This window comes from Canis lupus, chromosome 19 (assembly GCF_003254725.2).
Source record: "Canis lupus dingo isolate Sandy chromosome 19, ASM325472v2, whole genome shotgun sequence".
Classification (NCBI taxonomy): domain Eukaryota; kingdom Metazoa; phylum Chordata; class Mammalia; order Carnivora; family Canidae; genus Canis; species Canis lupus.
The window spans coordinates 20,645,731-20,662,639 of record NC_064261.1 but is presented as its reverse complement, the minus strand read 5'-3'; the positions used below and the strand labels follow the sequence as shown (position 1 = coordinate 20,662,639).

The window sequence follows — 16,909 nt, the reverse complement described above, 5'->3', positions numbered from 1 at the left end:
CTTCGGTGAACTTCCAGAAGTCTTCCACTGAAGAAAGAGTTTTGAAGTTTGTTTCGCTGCTTTGGACCCTGGGGTGTCTAGGAAGAGCTGTGACGTTACCCGGTGGAGCAGCACACCCTGGAGCTCGTCACCCCCGGGTCGACATGCACAAGCCTGAGAAGCAGCAGGTATGTGGTCGTTTCCGTAAAGCACTTCCAGGCACTTCTCTCGGCTGCTGTTGCTTTCTTCCATGAGTCTCGTTCCCCAGAGACCTCGCAGCCAGACCCAGCCGCCCGGCCCAGGCCACTCGCGGCGGCTGCCGGTCCAGGGGGAGGTGCTGTGCCGCGGGTCCCGGCTGCCGGCCGGGCTGGGGCTCGGCGGCCCGGGTCCTCTAGAAGGCGCCGCCTGCCGCTCGGGGCCCGGCCTTGGAAGCCCCCCAGGCCCCGGGCGCGGCCGCCCCGGAGCTCCCGGCCGAAGAGGCGGCCGACCTGCGGCTGCCCGGGCGCCACTCCACGGCCGTCTCCACCACCGTGCGCCCTTCCTCCCCCGCCCCTCCGCTTGCTCCTCCTCCTCGGCCTCGCAGCGGGTTGCAGCGGCTCCACGCCCGTCCGGAGCACGACGAGCGCGGGGAGAGGGGGACGCCGGGCTCGGCCGGGGGTCCCGCGCGGCGCCTGCCGGGGGCGCTCCGTCTCCGTCCCCAGGCCCCTCTGCTGGCGGAGGCCGCCCGCAGCGGCCAGGCCGGCGCCCCCGGCAGCGCCGCCCCCCAGCAGGCGGCCGGGGCCCAGGGCTCGGGCCGCGGGGGCGGCTTCGGTCCCCGCCTGCTGCGGCTGCACGCGGCTGGAGCTGGGCATCGCGGTCCCCGGGCCGGGCGCGCCCCCGCCCCGCGCAGAAGCCGCCTTCTCTCCTTCCCGGGCGCCGCGTCCTGCTCGCCGCCCCGGCCTCCCCGCGGCCCCGCGGCCCGCCTCCCCCGCTCGGCCTCGCCTCCCTCCCGGCCCCTGTCGTGCAGTTATTTAAAATCGATGACGTTGGGATCCCTGGGTGGCGCAGCGGTTTGGCGCCTGCCTTTGGCCCAGGGCGCGATCCTGGAGACACGGGATCGAATCCCACGTCGGGCTCCCGGTGCATGGAGCCTGCTTCTCCCTCTGCCTGTGTCTCTGCCTCTCTCTCTCTCTCTCTCTGTGACTATCATAAATAAATAAAAATTGAAAAAAAAAATCGATGACGTTTTCTACATAAACCACATCTTCTTTATCCACTCATCTTTCCATGCACCGAGGCTCCTTCCACAGTTTGGCTATTGTGGACACTGCTGCTAGAAACATCGGGGTGCAGGTGTCCCCGCGTTTCATTGCATCTGTATCTTTGGGGTAAATGGAATATTCCTCAGCCATTAGAAACGACAAATACCCACCATTTGCTTCGACGTGGATGGAACCGGAGGGTATTATGCTGAGTGAAGTAAGTCAAGCGGAGAAGGACAAACATTATATGGTCTCATTCATTTGGGGAATATAAAAAATAGTGACAGGGAATAAAGGGGAAAGGAGAAAAATGAGTGGGAAGTATCAGAAAGGGAGACAGAACATAAAGACTCCTAACTCTGGGAAACGAACTAGGGGTGGTGGAAGGGGGGTGGGCAGGGGGTGGGGGTGACTGGGTGGCGGGCACTGAGGGGGACACTTGACGGGATGAGCACCGGGTGTTATTCTATATGTTGGCAAATTGAACACCAATAAAAAATAAATTTATAAAAAATAAAACTAATGACGTTTAAGACATCTTCTACTCCAATATAGAAAATTCACTGTTTGTTACACAACTTTGCTATATTATTCCCCTCTGAGATGGATAAGAAAAGGAAAAGCATCTTATTAACTCTTTTTTATTGTTATACGTTATATATGAGGTAAGGATTTTATAAAAGGCTACACTAAATATCACATTTCTTGTCAATTCTGTGATAGAAATCCGTTGAATTTATAGATTCAAAGCCAAGCTTGAAAAAAAATCTCGGAAGCTAAGGGGCTAATGACCCTATAAACTGTAAAATGTGTTAACAAGCAATAAATTCCTCTTCCTCGGTTCAAAGGCATTTGATTATATTCTGTACTGTCAGGGTCACACACATCGGAGCTCATCTTGAAATGATAAACAAGGCAGGCCTGTAATGGTCACCAGAGAGTGTGACAAGACACACCTGTCACTACAAGTTTTGAGATAAAACAGTAGGCACATGCAGACAGCTGTGTCATCCCTGAGCGAGCTCACTTGCAGGCTCAGCAACAGGCAGGAAGAAACTCCCCAGTCAGCTCAGACTTCAACATCACAGTGTATGCAATGTCACATCTTTGATTTTTATGAGATCATTTCCAATCGAAAATTATATCAGAAAAAAAGAAAATTATGTCAGCTAAAGTCCATATTCATAAACTTTTTATACTATAGTTATTGATCTCAAGTGGTTTTCATTTGCATATGCTCATATGAATACATCTTCATAACTGTTATATAAGTGTTAATAAATATTCAGTTGGCAGAAAAACATGAATTTTGATACATTTCAATAACTTGTCCAAGGCTTTCCTATTAGTATGATTTAAAAATATCCTAAGAATTTGATTTATACATCTTTAAGAGGGGAAAATTTTTGCCTTATTTGAAACTTTTCTAGCCTAGAACGTTTTCCTTTTGTCACTGAGGTCTAATCACGCATACCTCTTATAGAGAACCACCACAAGGCGCCCTCTAAAATTTTTTTCAACGTAACTAATTGAAATTTATTTTTTATCTTAGATGCTTATTTTTAACAGGTGGTACTTGTGCTGGTTTGTTATTCAAGGAATACTTACTGAGCATTTGGTACTATGTACTATTTGGAACATATGTAGGAAATGGTTTCTTCTTTCTTCTTATTTATAAAGAAAGCCTGTGCAACTGTCTTTAAAGAATATGGTGTTTTGTTGGTTTGTTTATATCCATTTTATTCTAAAAAGATCTGAAGCAGGTCTGACATTCTTGAAGAATTTATTTCACTTTCTTTGGTCTGATTCTTCATGATTTGGAATCACAATCTAAAAAACAATTTCATATTCTGGTCTAAAAAAAGTTATCTCGACAAAATTGTTCTTTTAATTTAGAAGTCTCATTTTCCTGTCTGTGTTATATTTTGACCAAAATCATTAGACTAATTTTTAAACTAATAATTTTCTTTGAAAATATTCCTTTTGAAATGGTCATTTAGTGAAAGAAAAAACCTACACATTTTACTAAATCATTATTATGTCTGTTACAAGGTTAATGATCCAATAATTGTTTTCCATGTTTTGTAGTACATTAAGATGGATCTTAAAAATTTTGGGTGTACTAATTTATGAAAAAATAATTTCAAGTTATGAGATAGATTCAATAAATTGTTGTTGCATTGAGAAATTCTATGACCAATTTAATAAAGAGTTTTTAAATTTTCAAATAAAATGAAAGAAAATGAGTGTGACACATTTCATATCAAATGCTGTCCAATGTTCAAATAAGATAGAACAAACAGAGCAGCCCCAGTGGCCCAGTGGTTTAGCACCACCAGGGTGTGATCCTGGAGACCCAGGATCGAGTCCCACGTCCAGCTCCCTGCATGGAACCTGCTTCTCCCTCTGCCTCTCTGCCTCTCTGTCTTTCTGTCTGTCTGTCTGTCTCTCTCTCTCTCTCTGTCATAAATAAATACATAAAATCTTTAAAAAGATAAAAGAAACATGAACATTATGAGAATTAGTATTCTTTGCATATTTATGTTGACAAAGGTAAATAATTGTTTATTGTCGCAATCTTGATTAAAATTATCATTGACTATGACTAAGGGAAATGTCAAATATATTTTACTATAAATCTTCTATTTCACATAGGAATACAATAGCAAACTGACAGTCACATGCCTATACCAAAAATTAAAGAATGAAGTCTTTTTTTTTGAAATCTTGTTATAGTGAATATTTATTCAGTGAACACAACATTGTTGCATTGTGACGATAATTTCATGGACATTGGTTTTTTTATTGTACTATACTTTAGACATTGTGGATAATGGTATTCTTGACATGTGAAAATTTGGAGGTGTCTGCAATTTCTGAAAGTTAGGCATTGATTTTACCCTATATTTTATGACAATACTTATCAATAGTAACCAGTCATGTTCTTTTTTAAAGTGAAGAGTATTCAAATCTATTCCGTTCTCATGCATTAATGGCCCAAGAAAAGTAGAGCATAAGTTTCTTTCAATTTTCTGGAATTTATTTGTGATTTCTCAGTGTTTTCCAAGTGTTACTATAAAGCTCCTATTTGCTGTTAGTACTGAATTTTTAAATATGTTTTTGTTCCTTGTCAGCAACTTTTCAAAAGTCAGGCCATTATGTCCCTTTGGTAGATTTTAAGGGAGGGCAGTTGTCATCCATGGCAAATCACCAGACAGTATTAAGTATACCAGGTGAGAATAATTACAAACGTGTGTGTAAATACACTTAGGAAATATGGACTCAGTGCATGCATGGATCACATTCCTGTCCTCTCACAGAGATCTATCTTCTCCATGTCATGTAAATGGTATGTTCACCAGATATTGCTTCTGCCACATACAATGCTTGCCATATTTCTAACATTCAATGGATACTTAAATAGTAATAAAATAGTAGATTTTCTTTTTCTTTTTGAATGTAGTGGCTCTGCACAAATTTTCACTCTCTCATAATATATTAAAACAAGTTGCTGTTAGATAGCTCTTAAAATGGCCATTTTGGATCTTAACAAATAATCTTTTAAATTTTGAAAAATTTGAAAACGAAGATTTCTGCCTCCCTCCAAAATAAACAATTCTCTTCTGCTTGATCTTGGCAATGTAACAATCACCTCCTTGCCACAAGGGTTTATAATGCTTGCAATACACAGCTGTGGTCTACAGATGAATTTCTCATCAGTTCAGTCATAATAGGTGTAAAAAACCTAATTTGGAGCAATTTGTCACTGGAGAAAGTGAAAATAGTTTACATTAATAAAAGAAACTATGAGATACATCCCACGTGTTCTACAGACTGTGGAGTTGTATGAAACTCTTGTCAAAGCAACAAGAGTGTATCCAGATATAGTTCAATGGGGCAATAAGACCACAGCCATCAGTTATTTCAAAAAAGCCTGTCTGGGGACAGTCATGCCCGGCACCTGAATTCACTTTAATGGCGGAAGTGGACACATATGCTGAGGGAGTTCAAATCCTTTATGAGTAACACTCACTTATGATATATAGACAGAATGCAAAACTGGATTTTTTTTTCCTTTTAGCAAAGTGGATGTTCTAAAGTACATGCTTTATACATCTTTTTGAATGTAGTAATATTGTGACTGTTATTTAAAAATTCTTAGAATCTGCTTTGGTATTGTTCAGTATTGAACATAAGAATTGATGCTTTCACAGAATCTGGCAATTATGGATTTGGGGAATATGATGGGAGAGATTTAAAAATTAGCAATATTAATTGATACTGAATACTGAAATAGTGTTGCTCTTGACAAACTTGTTTGGAAGACTTTTACCATCCTAGGACAGAGTCCTTCCCGGGAGCACCTGTATTTTCAGTATTATATCTCATTTCAAAAGACAGCAGAGTGAATGATATTTGATGGTAGAGTAACATGATGTAAAGTTCATTACTAAATTCAGATCTGATGGACTTACTCGTTTTATAATGAAGGGATATGGAAATGTACCGAATACCCAATATTTTTATATTCAGAACATTTTTAGACATAAAAATATTCATATTATACTGGGCACACATTCCTTTGTTTCATTTTATAACAAGCATTTTTTTTTATTTGACAGCAATGATGTACTGTTCGGTTTTATTACATACAAGGAATTATTGATCCAAGTCAGAAGCAGCACAACTACTGCCATGTTAGAAGGATTAATATGCACCAGCCCTGACTGTGACTTGACTGGAGGCACTTGCCTGGCCCACCCCAATCTTCATGCCTTCTGAGAGTCCTTGGGGAAGAGACCTACCACCAAGGTCATCCCTTCCAGCACCTAACTCTTCTGTCTGCTAAAAAATACCAACTAGATTATTCCTAAAATTCATGCTTATCTTCGCCACGTGTCGAAAAAGCCAACCTGGGTCCCAAAGTATGTCAGTCCCATGTTTCCCAGTTGGGAAGCAGAACACAAATCTCAGTAAAGACCTTCTCTCTTCGACTAGTCACCAGAGAAACTGAAAGTAATGAAAAATATGTATACCACCCTTTATGCCACAGGTTTGTAAACTCAAATGTCCACCAGGACCAGGCAGGTGGCATAGATGAGTGAAGTACAGTGGTGGGGTGGATTAGATGGGTGGGAGGAGCGTTCCAGGGCAGGAGGATTACAGCAAACCAGACTTAATGGCATGCCCCATCCTCCACCCAGAAAACCAGCTTTTTTAACATGCAATCTCTCAAGCTTCAAATATTGGCAACAAATACAAAAGGATTTTAAACACAGCAGAGACTGTGCCTTGTGACTTCTGCCTTATATAATTTCCTACCTTAATAAAAGCTCCCTTCCCCACCAAATAATAAGAATCCAACCCAATGATTACAAAGAAATTAACAGAGGAATAGAAAAATATAGCAGCTTCAAAAATACCAGTCTCCCCATTTTAAAACAAAATCAGTGGTAATTGTTTAAGTTCATTCATCGTAGGAGGTCAGCCAGGTCTACCTATTGGTAAGACAGCCTTGCATTATTAAAATGACACCTGCTACTAACCAACCCCAAATAAGATGTCACCCTGCCTGCCTTCACACTATCCCCACCAGGCAGAGAAAGGATAGAACCAGGCTGCATATTATGAAGAATAAATTGAAGCACGGAGCCAGTAGGGACCCTCCTTGATATCACACAGGCCCTCAGCCACAGGTTTCCAATTCCACATTTTGGTATCAGAGATGAAAGCCAACGTAACTACTGAAAGGTATGCAGCACCTTGTGGAATCCTGGGCATATAGTAGCCCAACTGCATGTCCACTGAGCAAATCATGCATGAATGAATGAATCTAGCTACTTCCTTTAGACAGTGCTTCCTACCAGGGAAAATCAAGAGCTGCTCTTGCCATTCCAAAGACCGCATTTCTCCAGGGGCAGGAGAGGAAGGCAAGGGAGGTAATGCAGAGTTCATTCTATGAGTGAACAGATGGCTTTTCTGGTTTTTCAGGGAATATCATCGACCCTGTCTGACTCATAAACAGAGAAAAAAAGGATTCAGGAACTTGGCACTTCTGGGTTGGGTCTGCTTTGACCTTGGACGAGGGCCTGAGATTAAGTCCTACATTCTTATTTTTTTAATAATAAATTTATTTTTATTGGTGTTCAATTTGCCAACATACAGAATAACACCCAGTGCTTGTCCCGTCAAGTGACCCCCTCAGTGCCCATCACCCATTCACCCCCACTCCCCACCCTCCTCCCCCTCCACCACCCCTAGTTCTTTCCCAGAGTTAGGGGTCTTTATGTTCTGTCTCCCTTTCTGATATTTCCTACCCATTTCTTCTCCCTTCCCTTCTATTCCCTTTCACTTTTATTTATATTCCCCAAATGAATGAGACCATATAATGTTTGTCCTTCTCCGACTGACTTACTTCACTCAGCATAATACCCTCCAGTTCCATCCACGTTGAAGCAAATGGTGGGTATTTGTCATTTCTAATGGCTGAGGAATATTCCATTGTATACATAAACCACATCTTCTTTATCCACTCATCTTTCGTTGGACACCGAGGCTCCTTCCACAGTTTGGCTATTGTGGACATTGCTGCTAGAAACATCGGGGTGCAGGTGTCCCGGCGTTTCATTGCATCTGTATTTGGGGTAAGTCCCCAGCAGTGCAATTGCTGGGTCATAGGGCAGGTCTATTTTTCACTCTTTGAGGAACCTCCACACAGTTTCCAGAGTGGCTGCACCAGTTCACATTCCCACCAACAGTGTAAGAGGGTTCCCTTTTCTCCGCATCCTCTCCAACATTTGTGGTCAGGCAGAGCATGTGGATGTCTTGGCTTTGACCCAATAGGTCCCCAGGGCAGCAGTGCAGTCTTTATTCCAGCTTCCTCTGGCAGCCAAGATCTCAGGAAGCCCAACCCTCTCTGCTGGGGTGGGGGAGGGGGACTTCCTAGAATTTCAGAGAGACTAGATGGGCTCATCCAGAGTTTCTCAAAGGTGCCTTGATGGGCAATTAGGGTGGAATAAGTCTTTGCTGTTGGAGTCTGTCCTGTACGTTGTGAGAAGCTCACTAAGTTCCAGGGGCACCTCACAGTCACAGTAACCCTCCTCCCAACACACACACACACACACACACACACACACACTTACACTTTCAAACTCACACATGCATACACAAGCTTCCAGTGCTACCTGGAGCGGCAGTCTGGCCCTGGGTTGAGAGCCCCTGGGCTCATAGTCCCTGGAGTGTTTAAGAAACAGAAGCCCCAAAGGTTCAATGACAGGTCTAAGCTCCCCACCCATTCCTGATCTGATGACAGCTGATCCAGAGTTCTTTCCAGCTGCACTTGACATGATGGATGCTCATGCCAACACACCATGGGCTGCCACAGCACCACAAAGCCTCCAAGTAGACAGCCATCTGTCCCAATGCTGTAGAAAGACCGAGGTCCAGAAAGACCAAATAACCTCACTGTGATCAGAAAGTGAGCAAATATGAGGCGGGGGGCAGGTTCCAGGAAAACAAGTTTCCCCAGCTGTTCAGTGCAGCAGCCTCTGACAGGTGGGGCCTTAGTGTAGTGACCACCATTCCGAGGCCAACATAGAGGCAAGGGAGCTCGGTGAGCAAGAGCCAGTCCCCAGTGTGCAGGTTAGAGTGCGGGTGGCCCGGGAGCCCAGCCTTCATCTGGGGGCTCCAGCGGGCTCAGCAGGAGTATGGACAAGTCCATCACAGGCTCTCGACCCCTTCCCGGGGTCCCACAGTCTCCGCTGGGACATATGGCTGTCAGTGACAGCTCCTCCCCAGGACCCTGGAGGTGATCCTGAGCTGGGTCACTGGGGAAGGTGGCATCTGGATCCTTCCCCGAGCTCCAGGGACCCCAGGAAAAGCACGCCAGCAGTGCGGGGAGGCCTGGTCTCGCCCAGGGTCCCGCTGCTGGTCGCGCGGGCCGGCGGCTTGCAGCGCCCCGCAGGCGGCCCGGGGACGGCCAGGCTGGAGGCCGGGTGGCCGGGGCAGTAGGCGGCCGCCTGCACGGGGACCCGCCTGGCGGCCGAACACCGCGCGCGGCAGCGCCTCCAGGGGCCGCGAGCCGGGCGCCGCCGCGTCCTCCGCCGGCCTCGGCCCCCAGCGCCCCGACCAGCCCGCGCCCCCGGCGGCCGCGCACGTCCCGCAGCCTCTCCCGCAGGCGGCGCCGCGGCTCCCGGGCGGTCGGCGAGGACGCGCCGCACAGCAGGAGGACGAGCGGGAGCGGACGGCGCGCCCCCTGCGCCCCCTGCGCCCCCTGCGCCCCCGGCTTGCCGCGGCCTGCTCGGGCGGGAACAGGGCCCGGCGACGTCCCGCAGCAGCGGCGGCTCTGCTCGCGCTCCCCAGCCCGCCCTCCAGCAGCACCTGCCCGCGGCCGCCCGCAGCGCCTGGACGGGCGGTTCGGCCGAGCGGCCGCGCCTCCAGCTCCCGGCTCCGCTGCCTGCTCGCCGCCTAGAGCAAGCATTTAATCACGAACTACCCAGGTTACTGAGAAGGGGACCGCATAGCAGCTGGTGGGGAAAGATATCACTCTGATCTGAAACACATATACCTTTTCAGAAAATAGACGGTGATGAGATTACACCTTTATTCTGATTCTGCTAAATTAATTATGGCACTTTCCCATATACACATCTATGTATAAAACATATATATATATATTACTTATATATTATATATACAAATTTATTTCAAGAGTTAAATATACTCATAATGCATTCAAAATAAGACATAAGTGTTTAATCTCAGACTATGTTGTAAAAATAAAGAAATTATTAAACTATGTTCACTTTTTCTAGAAATTACAGTTCGCTAAGACTCTTCCCTAGTATCATACGGCCATCATCATCTTAAGAGACTGGCAAATTAATTAATGCTCTTTGTTCTCTCCAAATAATATTCCTAAGTGGATAATTTTGATTTTTGTTTTGTTTTGTTTCCTTCTTGTTTTCTACTACCTTTATTCTGGCATGAACCACTCAGCAGAAAACTGGGAAACACAGAAATCAGACTCATGAGATTTGTGGAATCTAATAGAGTCTCACTTCAGGAGATCAGCATGTAAATCCTCAGTGCAGCAAAGAGGTGACAGGTCCCTAAAGGTTAATACGTACATGGTTTTCAATTTAAAAAATACCAGTCCCTCCTCCCCAATCTATAAGTATCTGGACGGCACCATAGTCTATGCATGGTGAAAAATAAAGTGAAAGTAAAAGAGCAAAACATACAGGGAGTGAACACAACTTGGATACTCATGGATAATTTTCTTTCTTAATTTCCTTGAGTATTTTACAAAATTGTAGTTGAAAGTTTCCCCTCTTATCTAATCCTCCAAATCACCCCCAGAAAAACGGATCCTTGGATTTGAAACTAACCTGTAAGCATGGTGGTAGCTCTGTGAGGCAGGTCTGGACCACTGGGCTCAGTACATGCCATGGCTGACCTTCCTTGGGGAGCCACTCTGTAACATTTCCATGTCACTGGGAGTCAAAAGTATTTATTTTCTTCTCATTTTGTTCTTTGAACCTCAAATCTTTTTTTTTTATTTTTGTTTATTTATAATAGTCACACACACACACACACACACACAGAGGCAGAGACACAGGCAGAGGGAGAAGTAGGCTCCATGCACTGGGAGCCCAACGTGGGATTCGATCCCGGGTCTCCGGGATTGCACCCTGGACCAAAGGCAGGCGCCAAATCGCTGCGCCACCCAGGGATCTCTGCTCCTCAAATCTTAAAACACCTGAGAAAATCTTGAAATATGTGAGTAAAGAAAAAAAAAATTAAATCATGGCTAAATATTCCCTAAGAGGAAGGAATAAAACAGGTACAAATATGTGATTTTAGTGTAAAATTTAAACAAATATCCAACTGAATATCAAACACAATAAATTATGCCCTCTCGAAACACCAAAGTCTAAAATTACTCCCAATTGGAAATGATAGAATACTATTACTTGAATCATTGAAAATCAGAAAAAAATTCTAGGTAGTGTGTGGGTGAGAAAGCTGGCCAAAGGCTTGATATATTTAGCTTCTATAAAACTTATGATGCCATGAACTACAGTTAAAAAAAAAGAACAGAAATACTGTGAAAAAGTGTTCAAATTACTAGTCTTTTAAAATACTGGGGTAGAGATACCTTTTCAATGTTAGGTAATTCTCTCTTACCTTATTGTTATTTTAAGTAATTACCTAAATAGTATAAACTAAATTTAAGGAAAGAGATTGATAATTTTCACCCTCTCTTCCCTCACCTCTCATGTTATTTTCACTTTGAATTTGAAGCTAAGTCCATAAATCAGTTTAACGTCTATATTTATGGCTGGCAATACACATGCCATTTGGGACAGCTCAGGGGGCTCAAGCCTCAGTGTTTAACTCTCACAGAGATTCATGAAGGAATGTTTCATCTTTGGTACAACTTAGGGATATAGGGATAAGGGGAGCCTCTACAGGAAGGGCTCCAAGCCAATCAATGTTGCACCAAGGTTATGATGCTAAAGATTAGAATCATAGTAGGAAAAGTTTAGAATTGAAAACTATGGGGGAAGTTAAAGGAAATGAAAGAACACTAGGCTCAGATATACAAAGACTATGATAGAGTGTCCCTGCTCTTACTAAGTGGGAAGGGAAGAGGTAATAATCCTTGAGTTGTGCGATTTACTTACATGGAAGATTGTAAAGACATCTGATTCAGTGCTTCTGTCTGAAACCCAGAGGCCCTTAAAACTGGAATAATTTGGAGGTGTTATCAGGTGATACAGCCACTTTGGAGAACAGTTTGGCAGTTCCTCATGAGGTGATGCATTGTGTTACTGTTTAACACAGGGATTCCACTCCCAGGTATATTCTCCCAAGAGTACTGAAAATACTTAGACACAAAAACTTATATACACATGTTCACAGAAGCAGTATTCAAAAGGGCTAACAAGTAGAAAGACCTCAAATATCCATCAACTGAAGAATGGATAAACAAAATATGATATATCCATAGAGTGCAATATTATTCAGCTATATAAAGGAATGACACATGTTATAGTATGAGTTGACCTTAAAAACATTCGAAGTGAAGGAAGTCAATTACAAAAAGCCACATATTGTGGGATTCCACTTATATAAAATATCCAGACCAGGTAACTTAATAGAGATGAAAATTAGATTAGTAATTAACAGGGTCTGGAGAGACAGGAAATAGGGAGTAACCTGATAAATATTGAGCTTCCTTTTTGGAATGATGAAAATCTTCTGAAAACAGATAGTGATGATGGTTATAAAACTCTGTGAATTCATTAAATATAACTGAATTGTACACTTGAAAATTACAATGAATACAGTTGTCAATGGGCAAAGGTCTTGTAACATTACAGTAGAAAGACAGTTGTAGCAGAGCTTTGCATCTAGTTCTTTATTTTTAAAAACAGAGGCTTTCAATTAAATTGTAAACATGGGATGCCTGGTTGGCTCAGCGGTTGAGTATCTGCCTTCGGCCCAGGGTGTGATCCCAGAGTCCCAGGACCAAGTCCCACTTCAGGCTCCCTGCATGGAGCCTGCTTCTCCCTCTGTCTATGTCTCTCCCTCTGTGTGTGTGTGTGTGTATGTGTCATGAATAAATAAATAAAATCTTTTTTAAAAATTAGAAAAAATAAATTGTAAACATACTTCTACTTCCAACATCCCATAATGTTGTGTTATGATTGGACATATTTTTTTTTATTTCTTTAGGATAGTCACAGAGAGAGAGAGAGAGGCAGAGACACAGGCAGAGGGAGAAGCAGGCTCCATGCACCAGGAGTGCGACGTGGGATTCGATCCTGGGTCTCCAGGATCCCGCCCTGGGCCAAAGGCAGGCGCCAAACCACCGTGCCACCCAGGGATCCCTGATTGGAGATATTTTTAAAAATATTTATTTTAGTAATTTTGAGAGGGAGAGAGAGAGAGAGAGAGATAGAGAGAGAGAACAGAGGGAAAGAATCCCACTGCTGAGCATGCAGTGGCCGGGGGCTCAGTCTCACCACTCACTCACTCAGTCATGAGATCCTGACTTGAGCTGAAATCAAGAGCCAGTCGCTCAACTGACTAAGTCAACCAGGTGCCCCTGATTGGCAATATTTCTAAGTGAAGTATGCTATAATTAACGTGGGTAAATGGAAAAAAAATATTTCCTGTGAGGGGAAATATAAAAGAACCTGCCATAAGAACACAATTCACCAAGTACAAGAATTATTACCAATTCACTATATGAATATTCCTAGTTTAAATTACACAAATGCCGTAACAGTTACGTACCAGGAAGCATGTGATCAGGCTAATGAGTTTAAGCTGAAAACTGCTTCAGGAAAGTGAAAAAATATATTATTTAATGATTATGATGGAATTCAATAATCCAAAAAGTGATTAGTGAAGGAGAGATTTGGAGTAAAATAATCACTTTTTAGAGCAAGCATTTTTTTCAACATTAAAAGAAAGGGAAGCATAGTGTGTTTTATTCTAGATTGGGACCAGGAAGTGATGATGCAGGAGTCAACTGTGGGTGAAATACTAGGAATCCTCGAATTAGGGAACAATAGCTGTCAACATTTTACTAATGCAAGGAGGAATCCAATGGAATTCAGTTTGTGATTTTGCTATTTTAGAAATGAGAATTAACAAAAAATGTGGGCATTGGTTGGAGGAAAAAAGTGAAATTGAGAAATGAAATGACAGAGAGTCCAAAAACAAATATCCAAAATGTTTCAGAGGCAGTCTAAGGATAATGATAAATAAGCCTAAGACACGAAGATTGACCTATCATATACTCACCTGGTAGAACCAGAAAGACCAACATGATGAGAAGGGCAGTTTTTATAAAATGTGGAAAGACGAGAAAGTCAAGGTAAACCAGAATGCCTACCAAAGGTGGCATATAGGATACAGAGTTGGAAACAGGTGAGGCCAAAACAACAAAAACATTGGATAACCACTGTTGAAGAAAACTTAAAAATTAATTAAAAAATATGTTCATAAGGGAGATCTTGGACATCTTTGGGATCACTGAATTATCAGAACACAAAAGCTTGCACTTTGGTAAAAGGATTTCCAGCAAGATAACTTTTTGAGATTTTAGCCAATGTTTATAGACATTATAATCTACATATATACACATAAAATTTTTAAAAAGACAATCTAATGCTCTCTAGTTTTTCCATTGGCTTACTTGTTTATTCCTATGCCAATAAAGTCTTTAACATAGTTTTATTATATTTTGATAGCTAATGCAAATTTTCCTGCCTGATTCTTCCATCACCTCAGAAAGTTTTTTCATGGATCACTCAATTTTCAACCTCTGTTTTGATTTTTGTCACCATTGGTGAATCTCATCTCTCCTTGAACTTCATACAGATGGGATCACACAGTAAGCACAACTTTACATCCATCCTCCTTCCCTTAACATAACTTTTTAAAGGATTCATGCATATTGCCAAGTCAGTTTTTTCATTTGTTGTGCTTTGTTTCGCTTTTGCTAAGCAATGTTCAATGGTGTTCATATAACACAATTTATTTATCTATTCTTTTAAAGACATTGGAGTAGCTTTTAGATTGGAATCTTTCTGAAAATAACCTCTATAACTATGTTGTGTAAGTTATTTTTTATAGATGTGTGTTTTAATTTTTCTTGGGCAAATATCTAGGAGCCTAATTTATTCTTTAAAGGGAAGGTATCTATTTAACTTTATAAAAACTGTCAAATGTTTTTCTGAAGTGACTTGTCATTTCAGCCTCTGGTCAGAAATGTATTAGACTTCCAGTTGTTCTACATGTTCCATCCACTAAACCATATTTAGTTTTGTCAGTCTTTATAATTGTAGCCATTTTGGGGGGTATAAAGTGGTAAATTATCATACTTCTAATTTATGTCTTTGATAACTAATAAGACTAAGCAACTTTTCAAATGCTTATTGGATATTTGTGTATCTCTTTTGAAAAAGTGTCTGTTCAAGCATTTGCCCATATTTTTATGGGTATTGCTTTTATATTACAGATATATAAAGGTCTTTTAGAGTTTTAGGTATAGAAAATAATATTATATATAACTCTATTTATAAAGATTTTATAAAATGTGTATACTGAAAGAATTATCTCCCATTTCATTTTTTAGCAGTAGCTTTGCTTAGCAGCACTTTGGAGAAGACTAATTTATCAAGTTTTGCTTTTATGGTTATTGCTTCCTGAGAGCTGTGTAAAAAATCTTTGCCGACTCCAAATTCGTGAAGATAGTCTTCTACATTTTCTCCTACAGGTGTTATAATTTTAGCTGTTACATTTGATCTATGACTATTTCAAATTAAGTTTTGGTTCCAAGCTGAAGTAGAGGTCCAGGTTCGCTATTTAAATATGAATGATTCATTCATTTGTTCCAGCATCATTTCCTGCAAAGGCTTTTCTTTCTCCTTTGAACTGCTGTTTTCATTTTGTAGACTTGATTGCTGATTGATTTATGTCAGGGCCTCTCTTCTGTCCCATTGTTTTCTATGACTATCCTTATGTTAATACTACATTGTCTTAATTATTGTAGCTTTATGGTAAATTTTGAAATAAAGTAGTATAAACCCTCCAACTTTGTTTTCCTTTTTCAAGAATGTTTTGACTATACTAGGTCTTTTGCATTCTTAAATAAATTTTAGTATCAGCTTGTCCTTTTATAGTAAATACTTTGGAATTTTTATTGGAATTGGAGTCCAAACAATATTAATCTTCCAACCTATGAACATGGTATTCCATTAGTTATTTGTGTCTTACTTAGTTTTTCTCAGAGATGTTTTATAATTTTTTTAAATATTTAATTTATTTATTCATGAGAAACACACACACACACACAGAGGCAGAAACATAGAGGGAGAAGCAGGCTCCATGGAAGAAGCCTGATGTGGAACTTGATCCTGGGACTGTGGGATCACACCCTGTGCCAAAGTCAGATGCTTAACCGCTGAGCCACCCAGGTGTCCCTACACCAGAGTATTTTAACTGTGAATTTATCAAGAGCTTGTTTGAACATGTGGTATGGTCATTACTTAGGACTGAGGAATCTTTGATTACCCAAGTGTTACCCTTTGGGGGCGAACCATGTTCTTCCTTTAGTACCATATATACTGCTCTTGACCTTGACCATTGCAAAGACTTATCTTTATGTACATCAAATAATCCCACCATCCACAGGGCAAATAGCAGTGAACTTTGTGATGAGGTCCTGCCATATGACAACTACTTCACAGCAAAGTGTCCTGCTTTAATTCAGTAGGGAAAGATACAAGGTCCAGAACATTAGGCTCTACAATGAAGGTAGGTCATCAGGTGGTTCTACTACCAGTCCTAGAGGCAGAGACTTGATCTGCTTGCATTCTTCCAGAAATACCCCTACTCTTAGCAATATGTCATTTGATAGGATAGTTCTGTCACACACATCTTTCTAGAAGGACTTTTCTTTTTTTTAGATTTTATTTATTCATTCATGAGAGACACACACACACAGAGAGAGAGAAAGGCATAGTAGACACAGGCAGAGGGAGAAGCAGGTATCATGCAGGGAGCCTGATGCGGACTCGATCCCGGGACTCCAGGATCATGTCCAGGGCCGAAGGAGGGCGCTAAACTGCTGAGGCAGCCAGGGATCCCCCGCTGAGCCACCCGGGGAT

General features: G+C 42.1%; 1 pseudogene; it reads right to left on the bottom strand.

Annotated features, from left to right (window-relative positions):
- Window positions 1-8,893: 8,893 nt before the first annotated feature.
- LOC112648868 (uncharacterized protein C2orf72-like) lies at window positions 8,894-9,699 on the bottom strand (annotated as a pseudogene).
- Window positions 9,700-16,909: the final 7,210 nt, after the last annotated feature.